Source organism: Pinus tabuliformis, chromosome Q (genome assembly GCF_031772625.1).
Source record: "Pinus tabuliformis cultivar Carrire ecotype Pingquan chromosome Q, CPIR1, whole genome shotgun sequence".
NCBI lineage: Eukaryota > Viridiplantae > Streptophyta > Pinopsida > Pinales > Pinaceae > Pinus > Pinus tabuliformis.
In genome coordinates this window covers 382,502,672-382,517,473 of record NC_142296.1, presented here as the reverse complement: position 1 = coordinate 382,517,473, position 14,802 = coordinate 382,502,672, and the positions used below count along the sequence as shown (strand labels likewise).

Sequence of the window (14,802 nt, the reverse complement as noted above, 5' to 3'; positions counted from 1 at the left end):
GGCATCCATGTGTTAAACACATCACCAAAAATTAACAAAATACCTCCCAACAAACCTCAACATCAATCATCTAGCCAGACTTATTTCATTTCTACTGGTTCAGTACACCTCTAAGTCCATTGGGGAGGCTAGAAAAATATAACGTCAAACCATACAACAGGTGCAGAATTTGCTAGATGTTTCAAAGGAATTGCATTTGTTCAATTCAATTCAACCAACACCCAAACAGTTGCACAAGTCAAGACTTTTCCATCCATTGCACTGTTCCGCTGTCTCTTCACCACATGTCCAACAATTCTATAGTGAAGATGCCAAGCTGGCCAATGTTTTCTGCCCTGGCACTATTATGCTTGCCCACATTTTCTTGTACAATGGTGCTTTTTCTCAACTCCACTCAATTGTTATGGATGCACAATCTTGTGCACAGGTATTTAGGGTACATCATAGTATTATTGTTTTATGCTTTGTCCTTTTTGTGAATATTGTTGTTCCAAAACTGGGATGAAAAAACAGGGATGCTTTTGAGTTAAGCTGGGAGGATCTGATGCGTTGAAGATGCTCATCTCAACAAGCACACTTGTCCATAACAAAATCTCTTCATGACACCATGATCATTGGTTCCTAGGCTTATTAGATATATAGCTTAAACAATTGAGTTATGTGCATATTATTTTTTGGTTAAGTTTGGCATAGTCCAAATGGATCTTTTTATAAATTTTAGATAAGGCACTTGCCTAAGGAATTAAAGTAGGCTATCTATTACATTTCCTATTATTTTTGGGTTTGTCTCTTGTTTTGTTACATTTTCTACATGAGGTTTCATTATTCCACATTGACAAGATATTAGTGAAACATCATCATTCATAATTGGAGTGTATCTAATGAATATCGGATAATATGGAAAGGGTTTTATCTATGATGTTTTCCTTGTAATTTTTATTAGATTTTTAAGGCACATTTTGGGGTTTGAAAGTGATTGCTTCTAAAGATCTCTTAAGGTCTTGTTGTAGATGGGGGATTTTGTATTTTCTTCTTTTTTATTGTTGCTTGTCAATGCCAAGAAAAACTATAAACATGTTCCCTTTGGATAGATATTAGAAAATACTTGTTGTGGTGTTAATTCAGTGTCTCGTTGAATTGGTGTATCTTTCTTCAGGCCATCCCAACACAACCAGACACTTTTCCATATATGTTGTTGGGAAACAAAATTGATGTGGATGGGGGAAGCAATAGAGAGGTAATTATTGGAAATTACCATTAGGTCTGTCATCTTGGTTTGGCACTATTGCAAATAGTTACTGCTTGCAATGCATTTTAGGAGTTCTTGTTATCAATCCAAACTTTACTTATTCAATATTATTGCAACTGTGGTACATGTTTCTGAGCTAAAAGCAATAACATGGTGTAAATGGAAAGGTATTCCCTATTTTGAAACATCAACTAAATAGGATTACCACATTGATGCAGCATTCTTATCCATGGCCAGTTCTGCACGTAAGAATCAGCCTGAACATGAATTGTAAGCTATTGTGACAATTTCCTTCTATAACTTGAATCAATTTCTTCTTTTAGGTCTATATATGTCAGATGTTCTACTCGATGAGTTTAGCTACATGCCTTAATACAATTTTCATTGAGTTTGGTGCTTGGTTAACATTATTTTTGTTTTATAGATATTTTTTAGGCCTTCCTGAGGCTCTTCCAAATCAAAGCCATCACACATCTTTTGTGGATGCTAATGTCTGTGCAAGAGCATTGTCTTTTATATTAATGAACAATTGTATAGGCATCTTCTTCTCATCCCCAATAGGGAATTTTTTGGCATTAACGGGTTGGTAGATTGTGTATCGGTGAATAACGCCACCAAAAGCATGACAAGTGATCCAAGGTTTCTCGACATTTCCTTAGAAGCTTTGTTTCTCATTCTATCCCAATTTTTGTTCTTGGTCATTCAGTTTTACATGGAAATGGAAACTACTAACATTAACAGAAAGAACTAAGATTTGTCTCTGGATCTTTGTTTTTAAGGACTGCAATTTACTATTGTAGTGAGTCATGCCCAATTTTTAAGGCCTTCCCGCACCATTAGAAAAAAACGTGTGTTTCTAACTCCAAACACCCCTAGATCTTGTAGCACAGGGTTCAATTTCCTAGATGACTTTCACACTATAATCTTGGCCAACGCTTTCCAACTAATGTATTGGGCACCTTCAATTAGAGTTTCGACCTTGCCATAGTGTGCACTCCCATTAGAGTTCCAAACGAGTTTCAGGCCGACCTTCTCGGTACACCGTCTTGCTTTTGTCAAGTTCATGGTTGATGATTTATGCAATGTTAGATGTTTCATTGTTGTAAATTTGTTTCTACTTATCTCTTTTTAGTAGTACGGATTAGTTTAAATATTGAAATTTACAATGGCCAGAATTTGTTTATAAGATTTAAATTCGAAACTGGATCATGATTAAATTTCACACTAATCAAGTTATTTACACTTGTGTAAGTTTCACATATTCTTTATAAGATTTTTTAGCTTTATATAATCTCTATATACATTCTTGGCTTATATACATATGTACATTTAAAACCAGTTTTAGATGAGTTGCCCATAGTCAAATTGCCCCATGCATCTTTTAAATTATAGATTACTGGAAAAGTGAGCTTATCGATTATGCTATTTGTGTCGAATGTGTTCAAAGACTCTTGTAATTTAAATAATTCTTTAAAGGGTGCTAGCTCAATGGAAAAGCATCTGCCTTGTAAGCAAGAGGATGGCAGTTCAATTCCACTATGCCCTAACATGAATTAATCAATGATATTGCAAATTATTTTTAATTAAATATTTTTTGTATTGATTTATTTCAATGGTGAGATATTTTTCTCCATTCATTGTTTCATAGTCTCTAAAGAGACAAAAGTGATATTGTATTGTTTTTAAATATAATTTATTATTGTCTTTAGAGAAACAATAGCTATGATTAAAGAAACATTGTCTCTGTAAAGACAATGTGTCTTTAATCCCAATTATTGTCTTTAGAGAGACAAAAATGAAAGTGTCTCGTCAAAAACAATAATGCTTGTATTATATATTGTTTTTATAGAAACAATTTTTTAAGACGAAAATGAAATTGTCTCCTAAAATACAATAATGATTGTATTATATATTGCTTTTATGAAAACAAGTGTTTAAGACAATAATTTAAGACAAGTTTTTTTATCTATTTATAGATTTTAAGACAATAATTTGAAAAACTAGCTTCAAGAAAATAGTTAAAACAACACACAACACAATTTTCCCAAAAATAATCTCAAATATTATTTTAAAAGCCCCTCTAAGTGTGAGTTGCTTCATTTCTCAAATTCGTAGCGGCGTTGAACTTGAGCTCACTTTCACAGCGCTCATCTCCATGCCACTGTTTGTCCCTCGTTCATGATCCTTACAAACCACACGAAGCGATGCCAATTCTCGCTCTGAAACATGTGTTTGTTAATTTTCAAATAGCTGAAAGCACACATTTGGGACTTGCTATATTTAGTACCATGCAGACTGAGATTCGAATTGTGTATGATTTGGGCCAATGCACTTCCATCGAACCTCTGCAACGCATTCTCCATGCCCTATTGTTCGTCCCTCGCTCATATTCCTTACAAACCACACAAAGCGATGCCAATTCTCGCTCTCAAACATTTACTGGTCCATCCTCAGATACGTGAAAACACACATCTGGGACTTGTTATCGTTAATACCCTGCAGATTGAGGTTTGAATTGTGTTTGATTTGGGCGTATGCGCTTCCATTGAACCTCTGCAACGCATTCTTCCCAGCAAGGCCCATACCTGTTTTCCTGGTAGGCTCCGTAACCTGCCTCAAAAGCTCCTCCGGACCGAACCGTGCATGCTGTGGCTGTTCCTCATCCTTCATCTCAAAGCAGGTGAAATTGAGAACAGCTCCGCATTTTTTAAACAGAAAAGAATTGAGGAGATACCCATTGGGTTCCGGTTCACTCGTGTTATAATACCCTGCAGTCAGCTCTGCAGCCGGGAAATTTGAGCTGTAATGCGAGTGGATCCCTGCAACTTCTCTAGATAATTTGGCACCACTAGCCCTGAAAATGCCCTCTGCAGCACTTAGAATTCTGTCACCATGAGCAAGCAGCATCTCCAAATACCAATTGAGGAAGAATCTCCCATAATCGGTGTTCCATGTTCCTTCCCCACGAAAGAAGCCAGCGTCTTCTGGAAACTGGCTATAATTCCCTGAATCGCGAAGGCAGTCTCGCCCCGAGTCGCCCTTCCCAACAGCCTCTGAGCAGGCTCTTAAGGACGCCTTCATATACTGTAAAGGAATTGGATTTCAAATATTAAGGTGTTGCAGTTTTAAGGAGGTCATAAATAAAAATATGGGATTCTATTATTTGTATCACAGATTTCAAGTTCCCATTGTTCAGGAAAACTAAAACTGAATGACCTTGTCATAGCACTGAAATTCGCCAATCCCAAGGAAGCGCCAGGTGCCGTTTCTCTCAGGATATGAGGGATACCCCAGCTCTCCACACGGCCCCATTCCAACTTGAATTTCCTGCATGTATGTCCAACTTAATTTCTCAGGAAGGAAACAGACAGAACATATTCCGATCAATCAAAGGATGGAAATACAATGTTGGGGATTTTTCTGCTAAAATCCCAAAAACAAACAAAAACTGAACACACACACAGAGACAACGCTCTGTTTCTACCTTTCCAGGATCTTTTGTGCACAGGGAAGCTTTAAAAAAAATTACTGAGAACAGAGTATTACACACCCAGAAAAAGATTTCTATTCATTAAAACAAAATGTCTGATACAAACTTCATCCTCATTGCTGAGAGGGATTCACCAAAATTACATTCAGCAAAACTCTGTCTTCCTCCTGAGAATTTTTACACTGCTGGTGTGTAAAAACCCATTTTCATTTACTGCTGTAAAAACCTTTTTACATTTACTGATGTAAAAATATTTTACACTTACTGCTGTAAAAGTAAATTTACATATGCAGTAAATTTTACATTACATTCACAATTTCAAAAAATACTTGTGCGTTCTTTTCTTTTGCATTTCAATGCATATCCAATACATTAAAAGGGTCAACACTGATCTATGCACTGCTGTGCATCTCCCTTGTTCTTTCTCTGCCACGAGCTTCACCACCAGTCAACAAAATACATGCTGCTCCCTTGTTCTTCGCGGATAGCACTGCTGTGCATTATCCTCCTTGCAAAAAATTTCTCGCTGCTCTCCTTGTTTTTCTTAGCTTGCACTGCTGTGCAAAAACCTTGACTTTCGCTGCTGCTTCATTTCTCAAATAGTCAACATATTACAACTCCCGAGCCCCTTTTTTTTACTTGTTCCATGTGCTAAAAAAATGAAATACAATGCAACCACACGCATTTTTTGTTTCATTCATTATATTCATGAACCAAAAAAAATATATATTTTAAAACAAAATAATTCATGCCGTAAAACTTAAGAGTTTTACCAACCCTCTGCGAATTCCATTTAATTCTCAACATGGCGGTCAATTCATTCACTGACAATTCGGCGGTCAACCAAACTCGTTTTTACTCCACGCAAAGCATTTAATTATGGCTCGTATGCAGGTTTGAATAAATCAACGGAGGAGAATGATGGAGCAGATCAGACGGTGGACGGAGATATCGGGAGCCACTTTAATGTTGAACTTTACCTCCCGAAATGTTACGTATGATGAAGTAGAGGGAGAAACACGCGTCCAAAATTGATTGCATCGGGCTCGATCATACGGAAACTGCCTTCACGCAAAAGCGGTCCGATATTGATAGGTGGTTTTGGAGGAGCGGTTTCATTCTGCCGTCGCTCGTGCTTGCTGAGTCGGCATCGCTGTCCATGTTGCCTGCACGGTGTCTGCAACCTGCAGTTGGAATTAACATTCCAACACTCCCCTTTAATTTCAACTGCTGGGCATTCAGTCATACCCAAACACTTCCTCACATAGAGGGATTCACCAACTGCTGTTACAAGAATATCTTCCTCACATAGAGGGATTCACCAATACTGCTTCTGATGCAGTTCCACAACCAATCAAAATAGTCTTCCTCTTAACAAAGGGATTCACCTGAGACTGTGCTGAAGAGCACCTTCCTCTTGACTGAGGGATTCACCATGACACTGTGCTGAAAAGCACCTTCCTCTTTAACAGAGGGATTCACCAAGAACTTCACTTCCTCTCACAGAGGGATTACAATCAGACACTGCTTTAGATGCAGTTCCAAAACAACCGAAAATATTACTCTGTTTTCTTCCTGAGATTTTACACTGCTGTGTGTAGAAATCTCATTTACATTTGCTTCTGTAAAAAACAGAGTTTTACATATACTTCTGTAATAAAAAAATTACTTACATTTACTGCTGTAAATGTAATTCCTTACACAAAAAAAATCTCCTTCACTGTCGCGCTGCTGCACCTCTCTTGCTCTTCATGATTGCCCTTTTCACTGCTGTGTAAAAACACATTTCTTCATTCTCTCTTAGCTCTGGTTTCATTTTCTTCGCACTGCTGTGCTTCTCCTTCTTGCCATCACGCTGCTGCCTTTTTCTTATGCACTGCTGTCCATACCCATAACCATAGACTCTGTCTCCCCTGGGTTTTTATTCGCTGCTGCGTTGCCTCTGCAATTTGCACTGCTGTGCGTATTTCATTTCATCACACTGCTGTGCCCATACACTAACTCTTTACTCTGCATTACTTGCATATAAAAAGAAATCATCCTCACGCTGCTGCGCTTCATTCTCCACACAAAAAAAATTAACACGGACTGCCCCTGTTCCTTTTTACACCCTTGCTTCACACAATCTTCGTCTTCATTTTTTTATTTACACAATGCACTGCTGTGAAATTCCTTTCATTTTTCTGCTGCTGCACACATTCTCATTCATCCCATGTGCATTAAAAATATACGCTGCCCCTGTTTTTCTTGATGCACTTCTGTGCATATTGCATTGCATATGTGACAAAAAACAAAGCAAAAACATTACAGTTTTCATCATCGCTGCATATTACATTTCAGAGAGATTAACAAAAAGATTTCATTTGCGACTGCTGCGCTGCAATACATCCTCCACGCAATCTCCATGCCCTGCAGACTTTTCTTCTCTGCTTTTATGGCAGATTTAATTCCATATCTCTCCCCTATAAAAAGATCTTCATCAAAGAATGACTGTTAAAACAGTTCAGCAATAATGATCAATAATTACAGGCTCCCCTTAACTATATGCATTGTCTTCTTTCTGCAAAGTTTTCTCAAAAGAAACTTAAATCAACTAGGGAGCTCAAGGGACTTTCAGGCTGTATTTCCTTCTTTCTCCATACTTGTGTAACTTTCTTCTTTTGTGTGGATCTAGCTTGCATAGCAGCCCATCTTAAGTTACAGTCACGTGCCATATGCCCAATGTTATGACACTTGAAACATTCTACATTGTTCATGAATAAGAATTCATGATTTCTTCTTGTAAAATTATTTCTTGGAGATTGTCGGAGACTACAACATCTATCTCTATGAAATGCTCTACAGTCTTTTGCCATATGACCAAAGTTTGAGCAAGCATAACAATAACCAAAAAATGAACTTTGGTACCTGGGAGATGGAGGTTTCCTTGATGTACTTCTGAAGCCTTGCTGCCTTGAGATCCTTTGATGATAACCATTGCATCTTGCCTCCTTGACATCAGCTACATTTCTTCTTGGAGCTGGTTTTCTGCTGATCTTTCTCCTATTGAAGCCTTGATCTTTCTCCTTGCCTTTGCTGGAACTAGGAGCATCACCATTTCTTTCTGCCTTCTTCACATCTCCTTTGCTTAAAGCATTTTCATTCTTGCTTGAGGGTTCACCTACATACCAAGTCCTAATTTATCAGATGGAGATCTGTGATAGCTAAGCATGTCATCCAAGGCTTGAGAGCTCTTCATGATTTTGTTCATCCCTTCAACCTTTTTCTTAAGGAGGACAATCTCTTCTTCCAATCTTTCACACTCATTATTTTTCTTTGTAAGTTGTTCCTCAGTTTCTTCTTTGCTACGAGTAGCTTCAGCTGCTACTATTTTAAGGGAGATAATATCAGACTTCATTTTGGAGATTTCTGCTTGACTGCTCTCCATTTTCTTTTCAGCTCCTTGTGCCTGCTTCCTGGCTTCTTGTAGTTCAGACTTAAGGGAGGAGACCTCTACCTTGTACTGTCCAATCTCTTCTACAAGCTTATTCACTCTCTTGTGCCTTTTTTCAAGTTGACTTAACAAGGCATCTTCCTGCTTCTTTGCTTTATTCAATTGATTTGTCATGGATATTACTTCTTCACGATGCTTCCTTTTGCTTTCATCAAGTTCCTTCTTAAGCTTAGCGAGCTCTTCATCCCTTTCTTTTACTTGAAGTTTGATGAGGTCAACCTTCTCACATTCAGCTTCTATGATGGGTTCAAAATTTTATTCTTCACTGATGGTCATGGTCAGTGCTCCCTTTGCATGAAGGTCATGCAGTCTGTCCCATATCTCCTTTGCTGATGAATATTTTCCTAGATTCTTTTTTACAGAATCAGGTAGTCCATCCAAGATAGTCTTTGCTGCCTTTGCATTGTACTCCTTGGATTCTTTATCCTTCTTGCTATCATCAATCACTGATTCCCAGATTTCAATCCCTTGAGACTGTAAGGCAGCCCTCATTTTTATTTCCCACATATCAAAATTTCCATTAAACTTTGAAGCCTCAAATAGAATGCTTTCAAATAGATTGTTTTCTATTTTAATAGAAGCGGGAGACACAACCTTAGGAGGATTGGAGGCTTTCTTCTTTGACCTTGCCATTCTTAACTATTTTTAAAATCCCTGACTGTTTTTTTAAAATGACTCACTGTTTCTTCAACAGCAACACAGAAAAAAACTTTGAGGAATACCTGGGTTCTTTTGCCTGAGACTTCACTCTGCTGGAGAAGCTTTCTCTGCTGCAACAAGATTCTTTCCTTCAGCTTCTTTGACACTTTTAAAGAGCCTGAACCAGCTCTGTCACCATCAAAGAGCCTGGACCAGCTCTGATACCACTGTTGGGGATTTTTCTGCTAAAATCCCAAAAACAAACAAAAACTGAACACACACACAGAGACAATGCTCTGTTTCTACCTTTCCAGGATCTTTTGTGCACAGGGAAGCTTTAAAAAAAATTACTGAGAACAGAGTATTACACACCCAGAAAAAGATTTCTATTCATTAAAACAAAATGTCTGATACAAACTTCATCCTCATTGCTGAGAGGGATTCACCAAAATTACATTCAACAAAACTCTGTCTTCCTCCTGAGAAATTTTACACTGCTGGTGTGTAAAAACCCATTTTCATTTGCTGCTGTAAAAACCCTTTTTACATTTACTGATGTAAAAAAACATTTTACACTTACTGCTGTAAAAGTAAATTTACATATGCAGTAAATTTTACATTACATTCACAATTTCAAAAAATACCTGTGCGTTCTTTTCTTTTGCATTTCAATGCATATCCAATACATTAAAAGGGTCAACACTGATCTATGCACTGTTGTGCATCTCCCTTGTTCTTTCTCTGCCACGAGCTTCACCACCAGTCAACAAAATACATGTTGCTCCCTTGTTCTTCGCGGATAGCACTGTTGTGCATTATCCTCCTTGCAAAAAATTTCTCGCTGCTCTCCTTGTTTTTCTTAGCTTGCACTGCTGTGCAAAACCCTTGACTTTCGCTGCTGCTTCATTTCTCAAATAGTCAACATATTACAACTCCCGAGCCCCTTTTTTTTACTTGTTCCATGTGCTAAAAAAATGAAATACAATGCAGCCACACGCATTTTTTGTTTCATTCATTATATTCATGAACCAAAAAAAAAATATATTTTAAAACAAAATAATTCATGCCGTAAAACTTAAGAGTTTCACCAACCCTCTGCGAATTCCATTTAATTCTCAGCATGGCGGTCAATTCATTCACTGACAATTCGGCGGTCAACCAAACTCGTTTTTACTCCACGCAAAGCATTTAATTCTGGCTCGTATGCAGGTTTGAATAAATCAACGGAGGAGAATGATGGAGCAGATTGGACGGTGGACGGAGATATCGGGAGCCACTTTAATGTTGAACTTTACCTCCCGAAATGTTACGTATGATGACGTAGAGGGAGAAACACGCGTCCAAAATTGATTGCATCGGGCTCGATCATACGGAAACTGCCTTCACGCAAAAGCGGTCCGATATTGATAGGTGGTTTTGGAGGAGCGGTTTCGTTCTGCCGTCGCTCGTGCTTGCTGAGTCGGCATCGCTGTCCATGTTGCCTACACGGTGTCTGCAACCTGCAGTTGGAATTAACATTCCAACATGCAAATCTATGTTTCAATTAATTGGAGAGAGATTTAGATGGCATACCACTATGACTTTTCCGAGCATATCTCTGAACGCATCTCTGAAACTTCCCATATAATCTGCATACACCTGAATCGGCGTTCTTCCCTTGAGCAGGGGTAGGGTGTCGCACCAAATCCGGATTTCTCTCGACTTCTTCCAAAACCCAACCAGGTAAGGGAATGCTACATCCACAACAGAACAAACAATAATTCAATCTCTCATTGCACACCTATATATAAAAACATGGTTAATTCACAGTACATTGAGGTTAGCAAAAGATTAGGACAATATGCTTACTTGCAAGTCTCGCCAACGTTTCCTCCACATTGGTGGAAAGCCATTACAGCCTGGAGCTTCAACCCATGCTTGCTAACCATGTCAACGAGCTCCTTATATCCGGACCAATTGTAGTTACGAGGGACATCTTTCTCCACCAAGCCCCATCACACATCCACCATTACGTCTTTCACTCCTTGTTGTAGCTCTGATCCAGAAATATATGAGAATAGAGAATAACACAATAATAACAAGATAGAAATAGATAGAAATGCTTCTTTATTATCAAAACCCTTAAGGTAGGGCAACACCATACATTCACTCCTTAAGGAAGGAGAACACTCCACAAGCCATATGCCTATTCATACAAGAATACTTATCTTCATCTTCATATCCTCCATGTGGAGTCTCTAGCCTTTATATAGGCCTCATACATACAATACCATGTACCATTACCATGGTTTCCTTATACCATCAACTAATACCATGGGCCCCTTACATTATTATTAACTACTTGTGGTCCCTTACATGACATGGGTTAACCACCTTATTTATTACTATGGCCCATCCCATTATTACATTATTACCTTGGGTACCTCCCTTGGTACCCCATATTATCCCCCCTAGGTACATAACATTCCACCCCCCTAAACATGTTTCTTCCCGGAAACATGGGAAGAACATAAATAATAAGATCTACTCAAGAGAGTAGTCCACTGATACCATGCACGTGCATCTAGCCATCCAAGATAAAGGTGATCCCTCGATCTCGCTGGTGCCTTGCTCGCTTGAGATGGAAGTTGACTGCGGTAGCTCTTCTGTGTGGATGTGTAGTAGGTGGATCTTTGTTCCTCTCGATCTGTTTTGCGGGGTTTGTTGTCCATGTGGCTAATTGGTTGCCATCTTGATTGTTGTCTTGCTGGGTGATGTGGGTGATGATATGTTGAAGTTTTAACCCACAATTGCTTTTGCTTGACTTCACCCTGCTGTGGTGCCTGTTGTGGTGTCTTCTTTTTCAATATGACTTCAACCACTGAGCCCTCCTCTGATGTATCATCACCTGTACCCTTTTCTTCTGCAGCCTCTGTTTGTGTTTGATTGTCGATCATCAAAGGCTCATCATCTGATATGTCAGTCCCTTGAACATTTTCTGCTTCAGCCTCCATGTGCTCTACCTGTTTATGGATGGAAATATCCTGTAATGTAATTTTCTTCTTTTTATACCATAGCTTGAGGAATTTCTTCTGCACATTAATATTGATAGTACCCATGGATTCCATCCAAGGATATGCCAAAACAACATCCATATTATCCATTTCTGAAGCATAAAAATCACCATGCAACACATATTTATCCATAGAAATCTTCAAATCCTTGTACACTTGAACATCCTCATTATCAATCTGTGCAGTTTCAATGTGTTTTGCTGGAACTTGCAATCTTTTTGCCAATTTAACATTGATAAAATTATGTTTGCAACCAGGATTTATAGAAACCTTGATCTTTTCCTTTTGAATCAATCCATGAACCTGTAATAAGGATATACCAGTAGGAAATAGCCCCACATGTTTCTCCTTATCTTGTTTTCTGGCATGAGACCATCTGTCTAAAAGTAATTTTTCAAATTCTTCATCGGGCAGGTTGGAACACTTCTTTTGGTTAAGTAATTCCCACCATGTGGCCGCCTCATCTCTAAATTGCTGCACTACCCACCATTTCCAACTGTTGGTCGATAACCTCTTCTGTTTTTTTATGTATTCTTCAATAGTAGGACCATCATCTTTTCCTGTAAAATACTCCATGAAGAGGGTTTGAAAAAAATTCACTTACTTTGGCGAAAATCTGAAATTGTCACAGTTTCGTCAATATTGCTCAGAATCCCTATTATAACCTGTTTTTAGAAATGGAACAACCATTCTGCATCTGCCCGTTTGATAGAAATCCTGATTCAAACACTGGAATTTCAGATTTGCGCTGCTACTCTCCCGACGTCACCCAAAATTTCTACAAAAAGCGCTGATTTTAAATCAGCGATATCTCCCTCATCCGGACTCCGATTCGACTGATTTTTTTTTTGAAATTGGGTATTTTTTCCCAAAGAATCCAGATCTGCAATTAGATTTTGCAGATCTTGTACCAGGACGTCTAGATCTGCGCCGCAAAATCGCTGCCCTGAAAACTGTCTATAACCCCACTGATTTTTAGATCAGTGATATCTCCTTCATCCGGACTCCGATTCGACTGTTTTTTTTTTGAAATCAGTTGTTTTCTCCCAAAGAATACAGATCTTCAATTAGATTCTGCAGATCTGGCGCACCAAAACGTACAGATCTGATCTGCAAAGTCGCCGCCTACGAAACCCTGCAAAAGTGAAAAAAAAAAAAAAAAAAAAAAAAAAAAAAAAAAAAATCTCCACGTTTTGCCCAAGAAAGAGCTCTGATACCAATTGTTGTAGCTCTGATCCAGAAATATATGAGAATAGAGAATAACCCAATAATAACAAGATAGAAATAGATAGAAATGCTTCTTTATTATCAAAACCCTTAAGGTAGGGCAACACCATACATTCACTCCTTAAGGAAGGAGAACACTCCACAAGCCATATGCCTGTTCATACAAGAATACTTCTCTTCATCTTCATATCCTCCATGTGGAGTCTCTAGCCTTTATATAGGCCTCATACATACAATACCATGTACCATTACCATGGTTTCCTTATACCATCAACTAATACCATGGGCCCCTTACATTATTATTAACTACTTGTGGTCCCTTACATGACATGGGTTAACCACCTTATTTATTACTATGGCCCATCCCATTATTACATTATTACCTTGGGTACCTCCCTTGGTACCCCATATTATCCCCTCTAGGTACATAACATCCACTTTTGATCGCCATGAGGCTAGCATTCAGGGCGCGCTTTCGATTAAGGGTGCCATTGGCTTTCACAGTATCGAGAGGCAGCATCACAATAACTGGCACTCCCTTTATCGGTACCTCACTAATTGCAAGGCTTTCGTGCATCCACTCTTTATTGACAACAGTCTGGGATTGCACACTATCGACCTCACACAACACAGTCCTCTGCCGCCAGCATATTCTCAATGATCGTTTCATGTCATTCACTCTACGAACTTCTTTCGTGGGATTTTTGAGGGATGTCTTCGGACCATCTACTTGATCTGCAAAACACTCAGAGCGACGGAAAATGGTATCGCTGGAATTGGAAGAACACGTAAAAGTCAGATTCAACATTTTACACAGATCTCTCTTGACAGAGAAAATTCCTGTAGAATGTGCCATCCGATATTGCACAACTGATAGATCTATGGGCAGGTTGACAGAGCAACTTCGGGTAGACTCTGCCTGCCCACTAGTACTGAGCGCCAACCGATATTTCTATGGAACACCACGCGTGACTGAAAACCCTATATGAGGTTTATTCATATAGGAGGCGGGCACGGCTACGGACGTTTCGGAGCAGCGCCCTGCGCAACACCAGGAAAGGGCCAGGCACGTGGGCTTCCTAATTGACATCAAATTGGAGGTGAAATTAATGGCAAAAACAAGACACAGGCATAATGCGTTGGATTGCACTCAAAATTCTAGCGAGTCACCGACCAAAACGGGAAAAGGATGGAAAGATGTCAAATAAGAAACGAGATGCAAGTGCCACGTTGCTACAAGCACCAAGGAAGACGACATAACATATTTTAGAAAATATTAATTTCACGGGGTGGATCCAGGTAATCGCTCATTTTGATTTGATTTATTCCGTCAGCTGCAACATTTCAGATACACTTCATAGATAGTAATATGAAAGAGAAAGGTACATTTTGGACAGTTTGTTTTGTATCTTTTACCAGTATGCATATATTTTAACTTTGCTTTGGAAATTTGTAAATAAGATAAATCTAGAATAATTTTAAATTTTATTATTTATATTTATATAAATATCATATTTTGAGCTCCAAGGGTTAGCTCAATCAGTCAAGCCAAGGCCTCGCCAATGGGAGGTCACAGGGTCGAAAAGCTCTTGGGGTCAGGTCAGTAAATAGGCCGAGGGGTCCACCCTAGCGTTGTTCGATCCTGGACGTA

At 38.8% G+C, this 14,802-nt stretch overlaps 1 pseudogene; it reads right to left on the bottom strand.

Annotated features, from left to right (window-relative positions):
• Positions 1-3,357: 3,357 nt before the first annotated feature.
• LOC149219782 (beta-amylase 3, chloroplastic-like) lies at positions 3,358-14,007 on the bottom strand (annotated as a pseudogene).
• Positions 14,008-14,802: the final 795 nt, after the last annotated feature.